Below are 19,275 nucleotides of genomic sequence, written 5' to 3' on the forward strand. Positions count from 1 at the left end.
GTCCAGTGGTGGTGTGCTTTACACCACTGCATCCGACGCTTTGCATTGCACTTGGTGATGTAAGGCTTGGATGCAGCTGCTCGGTCATGGAAACCCATTCCATGAAGCTCTCTACGTACTGTTCTTGAGCTAATCTGAAGGCCACACAAAATTTGAAATTTGGTAGCTATTGACTCTGCAGAAATTTGGCGTTTTCTGCAGACTGTGCGCCTTAGCATGCACTGATCCCGCTCTGTGATTTTACGTGGCCTACCACTTTGTGGCTGAGTTGCTGTTGTTCCCAATTGCACTTTGTTATGATACCACTAACAGTTGACTGTGGAATATTTAGTAGTGAAGAAAAGGATTCCAACAATATAAGACACTTGAGCCTACACCTAACAGTTCAGGAGTTATGAGTGATTTCATACTTTTCACCGCTAAACCGCCCCCTCAGGCCGATCGGGGTGAGTCTAGGTGACAGACTGGGTGAGTACTACCAGCCCTCGAAGTTTCAAGTCTCTATGACTTACGGTTTGGTCACTTTTAAGGGAGAATGCTGATCCTTGGAAATTCACAATTACAGTAGGGTTTCAGCGCTATGCGCTGGAACCCCTACATACATTTATTTATATTAAAGGTACACAAAAACAAAACTGCATGAATTTGTGGAACAACATTGATTTGGTTGTGCTTTGGCTCTTATGTACACAAACTCCGGTGAAAACCATCCCGACAGGTCTAAAATAAAACACTTATTATAGGCTTACCATAGTGAATCAGGGTATGACAAAATACATCAATTCTTCCTCCAAAATGTGTTTGACTCATTTAAATTCTGTTAATTTTTAACAAAAAAAAAAAAATTGTGCCTTTAAATTCCTTTTTTTTTCTTAAGCTGCTATTCATCAGAAAGAACAACCCAAAACCCAACATTTTTATCATTTATTAATCAAAATAAAGCGTTTCACTCATAAACACGTCACATGGAAGTAAAATGGGTTGTGAAAGTTTCAGACATACACACAGATAGATTCATTATCGTCAGAATATGAATATTTATAGGAATGCTAAAGTATCTCATCTGAATTTATGTGGATGTAAATAACCGCTGGCAGAAAGTGAATTAGCGTTAGCCCCCCTCACCACCGATAAACACAAGCCCTTGATTTATTGGTTTCCAGTGCAGCTGAAGGTTACCTTTGTGTAATGGAGGATGCCGCTCAGTAATCTTGTGTCAGGTGACTGTAATTGCATTATTTCATAATAGCTATGTATCGTAGATAGGGGGCTTTGATAACAGGAGTGAATTAAAAAAGATTCATATCTCCAGATGTATGGGCTTATACATCGGAATTTCATTACGGCACTGTCAAGACCTTGATATCAATTTATGCAGTTTCCTCCAGCCAATCACATTATTAAAGTTTATTGAATAACAGAGGTTGCTGGGGAAATTGTTTGGGGTTAAAACATTAAGCATGATAATAGATGAAACAACAATTGTTCTTAATCAAAATACAGTATTTTAGTAGTTAAAAAATAAACGCAACACCTCCGTTTCCATTTTATTTTGGTTGCATGCATTTCAAATATTAAGTTTAAAACATAATATATAAAAAGTTTAAAAGATTTTAGATCATTTCGGTGGCAGAAATATCGGTGGTCCTGCAAAAAACTATTCCATGAATTTTGTCAACGAAACCTGCATGCTTGATAATAATAATACATCTTTAAATATTAAAATGTGAAAATTCTGTCTAGAGGAGTTTTAAGCTAACAATTAGCAGTTGCATTATAAACTTAAATTCAAATCAATAAATGGAAACAAATATTTGAATCAACAAAATAAGACCATCACAGTACAAGACAGTATAAAGTATACCTTTAGTGATCAAATTAAATTTAAGATCTAATTACTGTTGTCTCTGGACTTTGTGGCTTAGGCCCCCAGTCAAATTCAGTAGGTTTGCTCTAGAAATTGCCTGTCTAAAATCCTGATGTGTGGGTATTTTGTTCAGGGAGACTTAAATGATTTTTTTTTTTTTTTTTTTTTTTTTTTTTTAAACAAATCTTATTTTGGCTTATTTTTTAGGACAAAAATGCCCTACAACAAATAATGCCAGAAGTTTTTTTTTTTTTTTTTTTTTATGTTCAAAAATAATTATGATGGTCTATACAACACTGGAAACATAGCTTACTAGGGAAACATATTTCTTTCTACTTTTTCCCTGCGTGTTGAATAAAAACACACATTATTCTTTATCACAAAATTCCATACTTCTATTTTTAAAGATTTTTTTTTGTTATGAAAGCACGATGAACACATGAATTAGGTTTTCAAATGAGGCAAAAAGATAAATAGATCTCAGATATCTGATATCTCAGTTTAAGCCGGATACTAGTACAGTCTGAAAGCAGAACTCATGCCTACAGCTCTCAAGGTGACATTCTGCTGTGAACACACCAGTTTGCTCACTGACAGAGGTAGTTTTGTCCGCTGCCCCACTGGGAGGCTCTGGTGCGGGCAGCTGGGTTTGGATACACAGAAGGTGTATGAGGGAAATGGATGGGTTTGACACCAATGAAGGGCATCTGTAGAACAGATGAGGTCAACTGATCAGTTGACCAACTTAGCAATACAGGAAAACTTGATTTGCATTTTCACTGCTAGGAAAAAGCAGTACTTCCAATGCAGAAAAAATGTTTGACACAAGTTTAGATGTTAAGCTTTGGTTCTGTGTAAAATAAATGCTGTATCCAAGCCATTTTTGCTGTTGTCATGGCACAACATGCATCCACGCAATTCAAAATGCAACACTGGTACTGTATCTTTTCCAGTGAAAAATGCAGATATGACAGTTCAAAAGGTGTACGAAGAAAAACAACTAATCATAATTCAGTATGCAAATAAATGCAAGAAAAAATACCAGTTGAAAAGCAGATTGTGAGCATTGCACACTATTAGATTTTGAATGCTGAACATTCAATGTAGCCTAAATCTGAATTTAAAAATAAATTAAATATATTTCTTTAAAAAAAGTGACATTTAAAAACTTTATACAGAATAAAAATAAAGAATATTTTAATACAGTGCTGCCTTTTTAAATTGTATTTTTCCCATATTATAAAAAATCTACTGCAGAAGACAGATTTTAGCATCAGATACTTTTAATTATTTTGAATAAGTTTTTGTTTGTATTTTCCATTTTCATTTTAGTTAAAGTTTTAGTAATTTTCTTCTGTTTTTGTCAAATAATTATTTTTTTTTTTTAAGAAAAATGTCTGTATAGTTATTAATTTTTATCCCAGTTTTAGCTTTAGTTATTTTATTTTATTTATTTTTTTTTTTTTTCAGTTTAACACGTTATTTCCCTCATCCTTTAGCTTGCGTTTAGCAAGTTTAGCTTTAGCAGACCGTTTTGAGCTCTCTCATTCGCACATGAACAGACAAAAACACAAAATTCCATCAAAATGCCTGTTTTGTCGGGTATCCTCGTAAAGCACAGTCTTAAATGAGTTTAATAAAGTGAGAAAATAGGATGCAGATCTGCACCATGTGTGGCAGTTCTTAAAGTGACGGCAGCCTAATAAACCTGCTACAGTCTGCCATTAATGTTAATCTAAAAACAAAAGAAAAAGAAAATCACTCTTAATAACTTTTGTAGCTTTAACAAGAATTAATCAAATTAATCTATATTTTAATATAGATTATGCAGTGAAGACTGAAGTGTTTGATAACTTTTTTCAATTTCTGGATATTTCCTACCAGTTAGATCAAATATTTAAAATATGCTGTCTTTATGTTGTTTCTGTATTAATTTGAAATTATTACAATATAAAAACATATTGAAAACTTTAATGTTAGGTGTGATTAATTGCAATTATTACAGAAAACGTGCGATTAATTAGTTCTTTTATTGATTGACAGTCATTATACACACACACACACATATATATATATATATATATATATATATATTCTCGAGGTGTCATACATCAACTAAGCCTAAGCTTAGTTTCTGATCCTCACATCCTAACTAGCATTAGTTGCACCAGAAAGACCTGCCATGACCTGTGCTATGCCAGGGCTGTGGTTCAGTATCCGTAAAGATCATGCTATAGTGCCCTTCTCATCCAACAGCATGTCTGCACTGCAAGAGAAAAATGCAATACAGCTAGAGAGCTGCCATCAACAAAGCTGTGCATCGAAAGGCACGTTGATTGTAATGGGAGCTTTTAGTTTTGCTGCATTATGTTGCAATCTCAGTTTAGACGAGGTGTGAGAGGTTAAAAGGATATAGACAGCATTGATTTTAACAGGAAAAAAAGTTTAATGCAGCACCAGCAGAACATCAGACATTCTCTTGAAGCTTCTTCAAAAAGCAAAGCCAGTTCTGATCTCCCATACTGAGATTTCTCTCATAAGCATACTTTTCTTTCAGCATGGCTTTCTGTGAGACGTTTGCTCCATACTGGCTCTCTTAATTAGCTGGAAAGATGTTTCTGTGATCACTGCTTTATATGTCAGACTCATTAGTTTCTGCCTGGAGATTTGTTCTGCTTGTGAAATGCATGGTTACACTTTTCATATCTCTGTATTTTATTGAGAAACAGCCGGAAACGAAATTAGCAGAGAAATATCAACATTAAGTTCAATAGGGATGTGTGAGACTAGTCAACTAAATGATACTGCTACTGCTAGTCGACAATGGAAATACTAGTCTTACTTATGTTGGCTAAATTTTATTTGTGGAATTCTTTTTAAAAATATTGAGTTTGTACTTACTGGTCTTGCACGGCCTATTGATTCAATTGATTTTAATAAACATGTCTATATTGGTTAATGTTGATTAAAGGTGCAGTATGTAGGATTTTTGTCCGCTAGAGGCCTATTCAAAACAAAGGCGTAGCTTGATGACAGCAAGTTTGAGCGCGGAATCTTGGGATATGTGGTCTTCACCTCAACGAAATAGGGATAGGACTCGGGAAGAAATCATGTTCATGTATGCGATTATTAACGTTATTGTAGTATGAAGCAGAGCAGGACCGAGTGTTGTGGGAGCTGAACGAGGCCGCTGGAGCAATTGCGCAACACACGCCTCACAAACAGCGAAACTTTTGTTATGTCACAGTTGCCGGCGCCGCTTCCACTTTTCCGGTCATGAGTATGAGGTAATGCAGCTCTGTTTATTATATTAGATACATTTGAGAGTGTTGAAAATGATCTTATAACGTTACTCTGTGTGTTCGCTTGGCGGCTGCTGTGAGACACTTGTTTGAGACACACTGCATTAAGATAGATCGATTTTAGAATGACATATTAAATACTGGATGGCTTGTGTTGATAAATGGCGTGCAATTCATTTTAAAATGTATTGTATGATGGAGAAAATTCTGTATTACTGTTACTAAAAATAAAGCTGCATCTGATTATGCTATGTTAAACATTTGGGATATTGTAAGTACTCAAGTGAACAAAATATATAACACTGGCCTAGTGGTTTTTGGATATTTTACTGCAAAAATCTTACATATTGCACCTTTAAGTGAATGCTTAAAGGGATAGTTCACCCAAAAATGAAAATTACCCCATGATTTACTCACCCTCAAGCCATCCTAGGTGTATACGACTTTCTTCTTTCAGCCAAACAGAGTTATATTAAAAATATCCTGGCTCGAAGCTTTATAATGGGAGAGATTGGAGGATGAGTTTTTGAAGCCCAAAAAAGTACATCCATCGGATCATAAAACGTAGTCCACATGGCCTTCTTAATAAAGGCCTTCTGAAGCGAATCGATGTGTTTGTGTAAGACAAAAATCCTTATTTAAAACTTTTTAAAGTAAAATAACGAGCTTTTATATAAATACAATATAGGTTGGTCTAAATCTGAGTGATCACTTATATCAATGTGATATATTTCGTCAATGTCAGGAAACACGATTCCTGGCTGCATGTCAATATCCATGGATCAATGGATCTTTGGTTAGTTGTAAGGAACACTATATCACGTCCAACCTTTAGTTTTAACTAATAATTGTTTGTTTTACTCACTATTTCAAATTGATTGCTTATACAGACTGTTTTTTGACTGTCTTCTCCAATTTTCATTTAAACATTATGGGCATTAGTCGTGGCACACTAACTATGATCCATCCAAAATGTGGATTTAATTAATGCCAAAAAGTGGAACATCACAAAAACCATTCGCAATTAAAGCAGCGATTTTAACCCATAAAAGACAACAAAATCGTCACTTCTGGAGGAAACTGATGCAAAATGAAAATAGTAATGGGTGTGAATTTAAGACATTTCCTAAAAGCTAAGTCTGTTCAAGGAAAATATTGACCTGCATTAGACTAATAGATATTTATTGATTGTGCTTCATTTTCTGTTATTTGCTCCAGTGGATATTTAAAAGCTCAACCTCCTCTCTCACTCAGAAATTTGACACAAGGTTACTCCACATGGATCCATTTCCAGATCTTGAAATGGAGTCCTAAGCAATTTTTCAGGTTTCTGATTTTTAGCACTATTGTCGCATAAACGGATTTCCTGTAAACAAAAGAACTAGTCTATCCCCAGAGCACGGTGTGGTGTTCCTCATCCATCTCGCCCTTTTCTCACTTCACTGAATTTGGCTTTTCCTGGAATTTATCTCACAATTCTCTGCGGAGTCATTGTAGAATCTTGGAGACCCGGAGCAAACATCTTCTGTTATTAAAAGTTCTGACCAAAGGCACTTTAAAGTAGCACAATAAGCCCAAGAAATCTGGCCTGTCTGCTGAGATTTAAAGATTTGAAATGCAACTCATAGCAGGAAAAATAAATAGCCTGTTCTCCAAAAGAATGACCACTGTGGACTATTAGGAGTCAAAACACCTTTCTAGCAAAATGGTTTATTTAACTGCATTGCTACTATGGAAGTTGCTATGGAGAAAAGTGTCTGCCAAAGGCATATAAAGGTCTAAATTACCACTGCATACTGTTTATAAAGTGAAAATGGGCCGTTTGGGAGTAATGGTTGCAAAAGGAGCTATTTCTACATGATCAATGACTTTTGTCATCAGGTTAAAATATTCAAATGATATGTTGATTTGAGTAAATAATATTTTTTACTAGGATAAAATCAGGTAACACTTTATTTCGATTTTATAGATTTATACTAACTATAAGTAACTTTGCAACTACATGTCAACTAACTCTCATTAGAGTATTAGTAGACTGTCTGCTTATAATATCTGCTAACACTTTATTTTGATGCTTCAGTAGAACAGACATTCTACTGACTATAAGTAACTTTCCAACTACATATCAATTTATTCTACTAAACCAAACCCTAACAGTCTACTACAGTCTTTTAGTAATACTCTTAGTTGACATGTAGTTACAAAGTTACGTTTAGTTAGTAGAATGTCTAAAGGGGATCATCAAAATAAAGTGTTACCTAAAATAATTTGAATTAGATGAAATGCAATTTTTTTAGGTTATACCTGAAAAAATGTTTCCAGGTATAACAGATCCTGCAACCTGGATGTAAGGAATCAGGGAGCATTCAGGAGCGTGTTGGAACCAAGCTTCCTATCGAGGTAAAACCAACTCAGCAGATATGTGCTTTATGACTTCAGCAGTAAAATGACACTCTTCATGTGGTGGAGGCATCAGGTTCAATAGCTTCTTCGTAGGTCATGTAGGAGCCCTGGTTCCCTGATCTCTGTCTGATAATGAAGTCTGTGGAGAGAGATAAGTCAATCAAGATTAGCTCTATGAGACTCTCAGCGCCACCAGCCAAGAGCAATTCTCAGGGCAAAGAGCACAGAAGGAACGAGAGGTTTGTTTGTGATTCCCTCAGGGTTTTCTAGTAAAGTGACTCATCGTTCACAAGCTAATGTGAGACAAGAAAATTATATATTTATCAAGGTACTAAGGGATTGTTTTTGAGTCAGAAGTTTGGAAACGCCAACTCATTCTTTTTTACTATTTTTTTTTTTTTTTACACTTTTTATTTTTATTATTATTTTCTTTGTTTTCATGTTTTATGGGGATTTTCATAATGACATAATGATTTGTATAGTGTACAAACTGTATATTTTAACCCTAAACCTACCCCTGAACCCATCACAGAAACTTTCTGCATTTTACATTTTCAAAAAACATCACATGATTTATAAGCTGTTTTTCTCATGAGGACCAACAAATATCCCCACAAGGCCAAGGATTTCAGATATTGCCATCTTTTTGGGGACATTTGGTCTCCATAATGTAGGGTTTACATGGACCACACACACACACACACACACACACACAAATGATCAAATGAGGAACAGGTGTAAATAATTAATGAAACAATGAGCAACCCAATTCAGAGGCTGCATTATTCGAAGTCCACAAAGGGCCAACCGAGCGTTGTATAATGGGACGGTCTAGCCTATGGAAGATTGCTCTTGTCGCTTAGCAAATGTGTCAGTGTAACATATATAGTCAGTTTTGGTTTTGTATTCATTGTGTTCAGTTCCTTCGCTGGTTTATCTCCATGGTCGTTGATTGAGTTATGCAGGTGTTCCTTGTTAAATTAATTATCTCTGTGTGTATATTAACCCTCAGTTCTTTGTTCATCAATGTTATGAGTGGTTGTGTTTTCTCAACCTTCACCTGAGTTTGCTTTGTGGATTATAATAAAGACAACTGCTTACATCGTGCGTTTGTTTACAACTGCTTCATCGTGCGCTTCGTACAGCCACAGTTGCTGACAGTCGACTGCCGTTGACGAGCGGCAGTAACGTTTGTACTGAACTTTTTTTTAAGTTATATTCAACTGTCTGAAATCAAAACAGGGTGTACAACTTGTCTAAAAATATATGTTCAACCTGGTCTATTTACAATATGTACATAATAAAGAATATAAACTATATAAAATCGCATCTTAGTAAGATATAAGTCAACATTTAAACCGATTTAAAGGTTTTTATTTTTACATTTGTATGATATTCAGTTCAGTTTATTTATAAAGCACTATTAAAACAACAGAGTGTTGACCAAAGTGCTGCAAAATATTACAATCAGCGTTGGGGGTAATGCATTACAAGTAACTTGAGTTATGTAATCAGATTACTTTTTCAAGTAACTAGTAAAGTAAGGAAACACAGGAAGTAGTAAAGTAAAGTAGGAAACACAGGAAATGACAATAACAAACTAAACGTACTTGATAATGAAACAGAAGACACTACAGTATCGTGACATATACATACATACATACACACATACATACAAGCAGAAGCCTTCAGATCAGGGGTGTCCAAACTCGGTCCTGGAGGGCCACTGTCCTGCAGAGTTTAGCTCCAATTTACTACAACACACCTGCCTGATAGTTTCCTGTATGCCTAAAAACCTTGATTAGCTATTTCTATTATTAGGTGTGTTTAATTGGGGTTGGAGCTAAACTCTGCAGGACAGTGGCCCTCCAGGAGCAGGATTGGACACCCCTGCTTTAGATCAAAAGGTTTCTAAGACCATGATAAATATAAATTCAGTCAAGTGTGTCCAAACATTTGACTGGTAGTGTATATGAGAAAAGAATTTCAACCTTTTACCTTATGTGCTTAAAAAAAACACTTTAACGCTCTAATGAGGATCCAATTAGCTTCAAAGAGTGGAGAGTGTTTTCATCTTTGTAGAGTAAACACATTTTTTATTCAGATGATAAATGGGTAAAGTGCTACAAGGTTAACTAAAGGTGTACCGATTTAGAGAGATGAACTGAGACTTCGATTATATTACAAGTGTGATAATCAATTTCTCTTCTCTAGTGAATAGTGTTCGTGTCACCTTTACTGAATTGACCTTAACAGTACTAAGAAGAAGCACTTACTCCCTTAGAGTGAAAATATCCACCTATTTAACCCAGTGACACATTTACTCCTGTTTGAAAGGTCGACTAACAGGGAATGTTCTCAAATCTTTGGCTAACATTCTCGTTAAAGGATTAGTTCACTTTCAAATGAAGATTACCCCAAGCTTTACTCACCCTAAAGCCATCCTAGGTGTATATGGCTTCTTAGATGAAAAATCATATGAAAAAAGTCATATTGATATTTTATCACATTGATAAAGTATCCACTTTCACTTAACTAAGACTTAATTTTATTATCCCATCTGCCTTCCTGAACAAATTTTTACAAATGCTGACACAAAGAGACCTGATCCCATTCATCCTAAAGCTATTTTCCTGTCTCGCATTAATGTGTAAAAATAGCATCCACCAAAAACAAAGGAGTCTAACATTAAAAAGCTTGTCAGGCTATTGAAATCACCTCGGCTAATGCAAAAGAGGTTAGATTAAGATGTTCCAGTGAGGCAGGCAGGAGGGAGATATTTAAAGAGAGAGTAATCAGTGAAAATACATCCAGTCACCTGGAGGCAGGAGAACATGGTGTCTCTATTTGAGACATCATGCTAGCTTGTTGCCTAAAATACATTAAAAATACATTACTAGCCTCTTTTAGTCAAAACACACCCTGTTTCTCTGATTCACAGGGTTCAGGGACTTATCATTTTAATCAGCAGTAGCCATTATCTCCTCTTTCTCAGTAATTATGTTTGTATCAAAATTGTGTGGCAATCAGAGCATGTTGTATAAACTCAAGCCCTTATGTCTGAGAAAAAGCACACCGTTGTACCGCATCAAGATTTGAAATAAATATAACTAAATTGCTGTCTGTTTTCAACAAAAAGCTTCAGAAAAATTAGAATATTTATTTATTAATTAAATTAATTTTTTATTTAAAGGGTTGAAAATTCTGTCATTAATTACTCACCCTCACGATGTTTCAAACCTGTAAGACTTTTGTTCATCTTTGGTACACAAATGAAGATATTTTTAATGAAATCTGAGAGATTTCTGTCCCTCCACTGACAGTCTATGAAACGCTTCAAAACGTTCATAAAGAGATCATAAACTAATCCATATGAATTGAGTGATTTAGTCCAAATTTTCTGAAGAGATTTAATCGCTTTATATGATGAGCAGACTGAATTTATATATAAACTTTGATCAGCGAACATAAACAGAAGCTCAACCGAACCTGCTTGATGCGGGAGAACAAACCTCATTGGTTCTTGTGAAAACTGATGTGTGAGTTGATGAATGTTTATATGTGAATAAAAGCCTAATTCAATCTGTTCATCATATAAAGCAATCGTGTCTCTTCAGAAAATTTGGACCAAACCACTCAATTCATATGGATTATTTTTTACGATCTCTTTACTGACTTTTTAAAGCGTCAAAGAGGTAGTTGCATAGATGTCAACGGAGGGACAGAAATCTCTCAAAAATATCTTAATTTGTCTTCTGAAGATGAACGAACGACATGAGGGTGAGTAAATGATGACAGAATTTTCATTTTTGGGTGAACTAACCTGTTAAATAGCTTGATTGCCCATGGTTCCCATCCACTCTCTTTATATTAAAAAGAGTGGCCAATTACAAAAAATTCACCTTTTGTATTCCAAATAAATGACTGAATTTGAATTTTTGGGTGAGCAGCTATACCTTTAAAAACTAAGAGAAACTTCTAGTTTTGCATAAGAAGCACATTTTCTTTTCCCCTTACAGTCTTTTCTGTACCATCTGTCAAGTCTGTGCACCTTTCTACTTGTTTTTAGCCATTTTTGACATGTATATGCTTAATTACTCTGCCATCTGGATATGCCAAAAGCAATAATTCATAGCATTCTATACAGCTGTATGTAGATGTATGCAGCATCACGTGCAGCTGCAGAGCTAAACATGACAGTTTATAACAGCAGCCAACTGAGTGAACCAGCGTGGAGGTGCAGTGCTAACCGTGCTGAATACCCTCCGGGCTGGCTGGGCCATTTTGCCTGGTATTGATTTATTTTCCAGTCCATTCAGAGCCAAATACAACTAGAAAGGCTGCATAACAGCACGACTCCTGCTTGTGGCAGTGATGGATGCTCGGGAAAACAATGAGTTTCATATAAGCATTTTTTCACACACAAGGAAAATATACACTGTGACTTATCATGAAATATCAAGCCAATTTCACTTAAAATACAACAAATCAAAAACAAAACTTGAGTCTAACCTAGTAAATCACTGTAATATATTTTCCCCTGGGTACTTTTTACAATCTTGACACAAAAGCTCCACACCGACTACTTTTACAGGAGTACTATGGTGCAAAGATGATATAAAAAGGCATTAGCATAGTAAAAAATGACTGACATTATTATTCATGGTAGTCCATGGCACATTAAAGAACACCATGCTTGAATACTGTTTGTTAAAGGGGGCATATCATGAAAATCTGACTTTTTCCATGTTTAAGTGCTATAATCAGGTCCCCGGTGCATCTACCAACCCAGAAAACATGAAAAAAGGACAACCTAGTAACTTTGTTTTGGTAAGCCTTTCTCTGCAAGCATGTGAAAAAACGAGCCACACAGATTTCGCTCCCCTGTAGGAAGGGGATCTTATTATAATATTACCGCCTTTTAATCTGCATGTTTCCACCCACGGCACCGCCATTTTGTTTTCGAAAGTGAGGCAAAGCTGCAGATGAAGAAAATGTAAGTATTTTTAAGTAATGCAATGTGTTTCTTCGCTTTCCCTTGGCCTCCATACGCTGTATTACTTTATGCTAGCACAAACAGAAGTTGTGTTTGACAGAAATGTATCGGTGTTACTTATGACTCACCAACAAAACGGCTTATACTACTAATGTGATGTCATTTTACGGCGAACTGCTTCACAAACGAGGGTCAATTCAACACTGGATTTGCACAAAAGATTAACTTGACGGCACATGCTAATCGATGAGTTGAATCAACTCCACAGCAACTACATAAATTTATCCACTAACCATTCAGAAACATCCAGTTGAGTCCATCCATCATTGTCTGACTCCGGTTTGAACAACATAAGGCTTAACACCATTACTGACAATCGTCATTTTGGCTGCATGAGATTCTCCATCTTTGTTGTTGTTGAGCAACCAAAGCGCGAGGTGTTAAAGCTCCGCCCTCTTCTGGAAAGGGGGCCGGGAGCAGCAGCTCATTTGCATTTAAAGGGACACACAAAAATGACGCTCACAACCAAATAGAGGCAAATTTGACAAGCTATAATAAATGATCTGTGGATTATCTTGAGCTGTAACTTCACAGACACATTCTGGAGACACCAGAGACTTACATTACATCTTGTGAAAAGGAGCATAATAGGTCCCCTTTAATATAATATGATGAAATGAAATGAAAAGACAAACCAATCATGTAGACAAATCACAATGTCACTATTTAAAATCTAAATGTCATTAGTTAATGCTCAATTGCTGTCCATTCAATTTCGTAGGTCACTTTCAAGAGGACATGTGACATTGAACGCCAGCTGCATAATGGTGAATAATCCAGAGTTTTAAGTGCCCTGAGATTATGGCTTTATAAGCACATGGGCTTCATGGGGTTTGTTTTGGTTTCTTTGACCAAATCGGTGATCCTATAATTTGGTTGCTTCCTAACAGAGCTTCCCCACAGCTGGCGGTTTTATTTTTTGTTAAATATGATGATGATGATTAATTTTCCTCCTGTGTCTGGGCTATACAGAGGATTACGCATCTGGTCAAGACCGCAAGTCAATCCCCAGAGGCCTAATCTCAAAAAACATGAGTCAAATTTAAAGCTTTATACGGCCTTTCAGCTTATTGTCCACAAGATGACTTTTAAATTTGAATAAAGAAATCGAAAATATTTAAAATATCTCAACCTATGAGTATTCAAGGCAATGTCTCATACATGATCACATTGACAAATTAAGCTACTAAATATAGTGGGGTATGAGACATCAAATTGTGATAATATAACTTGTAATTTATTACAAGAACAAAAAAAATGCAAAATAGAAGTAAAATATAAAAGCAGAAATATTTTTTTTTCTATTTTATAATGTGACACATTTCTTGTACAATTCATACTGACAGCACTGACAGACATTTGCATATTGAACAAATGCAGCAAGTGTTAATTTAACCTGAACTCAGTCAAACAGCAGAAACAAGCCTCTGCTAAATTCAGTTTCTTATTTTGAAATTTAAATGTAATGAAAAAGACAGAGGAACACTACAAATTAAATAATAATTAGACGCTTGTGCATAATAATTAAAGCAATTAAAGACCTGTAGGCTTGAATTAAATGGTGACTCAGTAATGAGTTGTGTGTTGCGTGTTGAGGACTTCAGCGGCAGCATCTGTCTGGATTTAGCTGGCATTAGTACAAAGCTAAAGGAACTGCTTGTTCAGTGTGACCTAAACTGCACTATTAAATACATGTTCAGGGTTTCCAGGTCTGTGCCAAGCCAACCTCAATGACATGCCAACATACGCAATACTGCTGTTTTTTCTTTTTTTTTTTGTCCAGATCACATGACCAACTAAAAAGAGTGGTACAGCAATAATGTATGGAAACAAGTTAACTTTTTTAGCACTTTGGTTCCATTGTCCATCGGTTTTTGAATGGGTTTTTGCCTGAAATAAGGTCTGTGGTGAACACAAGCTCAAGATAGTTTCATGTTTTATCCTATGACACAAAAAATACATTCCCTTGGGATTTTTTCCAAAGCTTTTACTTGTCTTTTTACTTGATTGCTAACAAGTGTCTAAATGGGACTACAGAGGTTGTTGGGGACATTAAACATCATCACATCAAACAGTAAAACTCAGTCACGACTTTTTCAGCGACATTGGTTCTGGAAGTATTTTCTCCATTCATTTCTCCCATAAGGATTTCAAAAAATTATTTTTTTTAAAGCGTTTTAAGCCATGAACCAAACAAACCAGCTATGAAGGGAATCATAACATTACAAACTTTGCAAATTTGAAGCAAAAAAGTATTTGAAAATCAATTTGAAAATACAAAGGTACAAGACTGTGTACTTAACGGCTGTAGTGATGGGAAGAACTACAATCCCATGAAGCATAGCAAGCAGCAAAGTCAAATTAAAAACAATAGAGAAATATGCAACTTCTCATTTAAAATATGCTGATTAAATATGTAAAAACAATATATTTTAAGTTTATTGCATATAAATTCAAATATTTAAGTATCTTGAGAGCAGAGGTCCCGTCACTGTCCGTCATTTTGATGGACGGGAGAGTAAAAATTCCGTCATAATCAATTATTACCCGTCATTTAAATTTTAATGAAATTAAGACTTTTAATAGTTTATTTTTTCGTCCACATTTTCATTTTTTTCCACGAGCTTACAGGATATGCAAACAGGCCTAGGCTACGCATTTATTTATATTATGAAAAGAAAGTTGAACGAAGACTGTGCGTCACTTCAGTTTTCATCTTGAACAGTTGTCGCGGATCGTAAGTAAACGCGATCATCCCTTCCTCTTTAACGTTACTACTTTACAGAACGAAATAAACATGAATGAACATCAGAAAATATGTTGCAAGATAAAGTAGCTTACCGAAATCTGTATCACGTCTTAATCAGTTCAATCAGTGTTGGAAACAATGTCACGTAACATTATACCTCAGAAGAGCTATTCGTTGACCATAAACTTGATAGTCAGCAAGAAAAATAACTGAAATAACTAAACAAATTCATCATTTTCATTTTATTCTGGAGACTGAACTCGCGCTCTGCTGCCACACTGGAGCGAAGTCACCACCAACTGGACAGGGGTGGGAATTACAGTTACAAATTACATTAGCCTCAGTGCAATCTGTCAAAATGACGGACGGCCTTCAGATTTTTCCATCACTGCAACAAACAAAAAAAACAAAACAAAACAAAACAAAAATCTGTCAGTAACGGAAAATTTTCGGTTAACGCGACCTCTGCTTGAGAGTGTAGACCCCTGTAGACTTCATTGGAGCTAACAAGATCTTTTGGCACATTTTGCTTCTTTCGACTCTCTGATTGATGAAATTCCCTGTACAGCATCATGGGTAATGTAGTTTTTCACCACAAATTTAGCTGTTAAACATGATATTTTTAAAACTAAGTTGAAATAATGCAGGCTAATAGCTTTGACAGAAGCAAAAAGTGTTGGTTATCAACCTCATGGCTCACAATAAAGATGTCTTTAAAGGCAGGAACACACCAAGCCAACGCCGACGAACTAGTGGAGATGAAAGCAGACTGCGGGGTTGGCTTACGTCGGCAGCGTCTGGGTCCAAAGTTGGCCTGACACACCAAACCAACGCTCGACAGCCGACGGCCAAGTAGCACGTCCGTTCTGCGCCTGCGTAAGATGAAATGCCTTTCTGTACCAGCAGGTGGCAGTAGCTGAACAGCCAATCAGAATGATCAGATGGCCCGACGGACTGACTGAGCTCAGACGCCGATTCAACATGTCAAATCGGCCAAAAAAAGGACCAACTTCAGCCGACGGTGCGGAACACACTGAGAAAACTTAGTCAGCCGACGAACAAAAACTGCCCGACGGACGACCGTCGGCTTGGTGTTCCTGCCTTAACGGTTTAGAAGCTATCATTAAAAATCAGTTACCCTGTGAGTTTTTACTTTCGGAACCCAATTGTTGCACTCTATATTACTGGACACTTGTGCTCAGGGAATAAATTAATCATCCCAGAGCGCAACATAGTGTGGCCCAGATCCGGCCCACATCTGGTACATGTGGATTACACATGGACCAGATGTGGGTCGGATCTGGGCCGACACTATGTTGCTGTCAGGGATGGCTGACTGCAAAGAGCAAATTTATTCAATGCCATTGGTAAATAAAAACACTGCTTTTGTGCTTAGTCCAAGATGGCTGCCATACTGATACAGAAGCAACAAAAACACTGTATTATATTATTTCTGTTGTGACTGAATTTGCACCATGTTTTTCAACATGAGCTAAAGGTTTAAGACTTAGTTTTTAGTGACCTAAGAGCATTGCGTAATTCCGTCCATCGTGCTTTCATTGTGATGATCTGTAGTGGTTTGATTACAGTTTGGATCGGTAGGAGGATTGAGCTGGAAGCCGGTGAGTCTGGCTCTTGTTTTGACAAGGATTAAAGGCTAACGTTTACATGGGCTGAAATAAAAAAAAAACCTGTGGGGTGGGGGGTGCATAAATGCATTTGATGAAGATTAAAAAGATTACCCGAGCATAAAACCCGTAAATTAGCCTGTACTGTCTTTTGCAGCCGGTGCTGCCGTCCTCACGGCTGTGCTCAGAACGCTGCAAATTCACATGAAGTGTTTATTAAATTGCTTCCTCTTGCTCACAGAAAACTATTACATCATGATGAAATCCTTGTTAAGGAATGGCTGAAAATCTGCCATTTTAATCAGCCAATGGCAGACATCACTCTGAAGCAATATGATACCTTGTATAATTGCCAGGATGCTCCGCACTGGCTTGTGCAGCACTGAGGGATATTAATCATGTAAGTGAGCAGTAATGTTTACCTGATGATTTAAGCCGTTTCGTGACTCCTGATTATTAGGACATACATTAACCCTGTGATGACTGAATGATTAAACCATAAAGGAAAGAAAATGTTCCAGTTATTTAATAAGAACAGAATCAATCCCAAACGATTTTGGTAAAATGTATGAATTATTACACTAAAAAATAACAAGAAAAAAACTATCCAAGCATATAATCATAGCAAAATGTACAAATTATAAATAATAATATTGCCTGTTACCATCAACACTGTAATTAAGCATTTTGAATATATGATGACATAAAAATATGAATTAAGAAGTTAATATTATAAATGGAAAATGTATTGAAATATTATAAATGTCATATAAAAATATAGGGGCTCCAAGTTGACCAATAAACACAAAGGGAATCCATGGTGGTGTGGATGTCACATGATTAAAAATGTCAAATACATATCATGCATTAGAGGATTTAAGCATGGTAGAACAGTCTTTGTTTGGCCACCAATATACACATAAACACATCATTTTTAAACACAGCTGATGTTTTTATAGATTCTATAGTAAACTGTTAAATGTGTTTTCTATATAGATGATGCAACGGAAAAACTCCTGTATTGAAATCAAACCACCCAAGTTTCCACCTTCAACACAACAAAATGATGATGAACAAATAGATGCTGTTAATTATGGAAATTAATGCGTAAGGCTTAATCCACAGCCATTTCATTTACTTAGAAGATTGGCAAACAATTACTGTTACTGTGGCCCAATCTTAGCCCTTACTAACACAGATGTTAAGAGTAAAGGTGCGTTCTCACACTGACATCAATTAAATAACTGGAGGTCACAGAGTCTCTGTATCACTGCTCATTTGCATAAAGTTAAACTGTGTGCACCTTGTCACCATGCCAACGGGTGCTACACTCTAAAAAATGTTGGGAAATGGGACAAACCCAGAGATTGGGCTGTTTTAACCCATGCAGTGAATGGGTTGGTTTAAACCTGCTGAGTAGTTTTATTTAACTCAACTATTGTTTAAGAATTACTGTATTTCTTGTGTTGTTTTTAACCCAGCATTTTTTAGAGTATAATATTTCTGGATACTAACTGAAAATTGGTCGCTGCAAATCGCTATCTGTACCATGCGTCAATCTTCTGGTCTCTCTCTTGAATCCAACACGGAAGTAACTTAAACTGCAATTCATTGACTGGCCACTAGAGACAGGCTCCAAAATGGAGTCAATCCCATAGACCCCCCATGTTAAAATGCCCAACTTTACAGCAGAAAAAAAAATATGTTTACAGCCTGGTACAAAAAGTGATTTTGGTCTATATAGCTCATTTCATGACAACTGTGAGGGGGGTGAATTTTTTTATAACTCATCTGTTTAAATTATATTAAGCCTTAAAGTTCTGCATAATTAAGGGTGTGGCCACTTGAGTGACAGGTGGATTGCCGCTGCTCACTACTAGCTGTTTGTCTGTTAGCCGTCACGTCACCTCAGATAATTCCCGCCTCTTTGCCCATTTTCGGTTATCCAGGAGTGACGTGCGGCCAAGATGGCGGCAGCCAGCTCAGCCCACTTTGGGATTCAAGAATGCTCTTCAGAAGCCTATGGGTGACGTCACAGAAACAACGTCCATTGTTTTATATAGTTTATGGTCTGTACATATGCCCCTTAGGTGCATGCTTGCACTAAACAAATAAAAGCAAGTAAATCAAATGAAGTCATAGAAATGTCTAAACTAAATTACTAAGGTGCCTTTTACACTAAAAAAATGATCTGTTCAAGTTGGGTTGAAAATGCACAAACCCAGGAGTTGGGTTGGTTTAACTCAGCGGCTGGGTTAAATGTTTGCCCA

Source organism: Ctenopharyngodon idella, chromosome 13 (assembly GCF_019924925.1).
Source record: "Ctenopharyngodon idella isolate HZGC_01 chromosome 13, HZGC01, whole genome shotgun sequence".
NCBI classification, from domain to species: domain Eukaryota; kingdom Metazoa; phylum Chordata; class Actinopteri; order Cypriniformes; family Xenocyprididae; genus Ctenopharyngodon; species Ctenopharyngodon idella.